Here is a 447-nt window from a genome sequence, read left to right as displayed (position 1 = left end):
TGCCTACAAATTTCCAAGGTTTATTATATATATATATATATATATATATATATATATATATATATATATATATATATATATTGTCACGCACGCAGTAGGAGGCGGATTGATTCGATAGCACCTGGGAAACCACTCGCCAGGGAATGGTGGGGTATTAACTTTCTCCCTCTGCTTCCTCATAGAAAGAAAGACCTTCCTGCACCATAGGCCTGGATTGACGCAGTGCGATACTTCCGCCCTTCCTCCGCCATCTTGCCCTGGCGTCATCCTTCCCATCCTCCCTTGCGGTCCTTCCCGCATTCCTCCACTTCGGCTCCTCCCCAATAAAATGGCGCGGCGCCAGGAGTCGGCGTCGCGATATGAACTGTTTGTTTATAATTTTGACCAGTTTTGTTTGTATTTACAATATACGGGGCGGAAAACCCCAACCCTTGCTACTGTCTCCTC

This window comes from Polypterus senegalus, chromosome 4, assembly GCF_016835505.1.
Source record: "Polypterus senegalus isolate Bchr_013 chromosome 4, ASM1683550v1, whole genome shotgun sequence".
In the NCBI taxonomy this organism is placed as follows: Eukaryota; Metazoa; Chordata; class Cladistia; order Polypteriformes; family Polypteridae; genus Polypterus; species Polypterus senegalus.
This window is presented reverse-complemented; position numbering follows the sequence as displayed.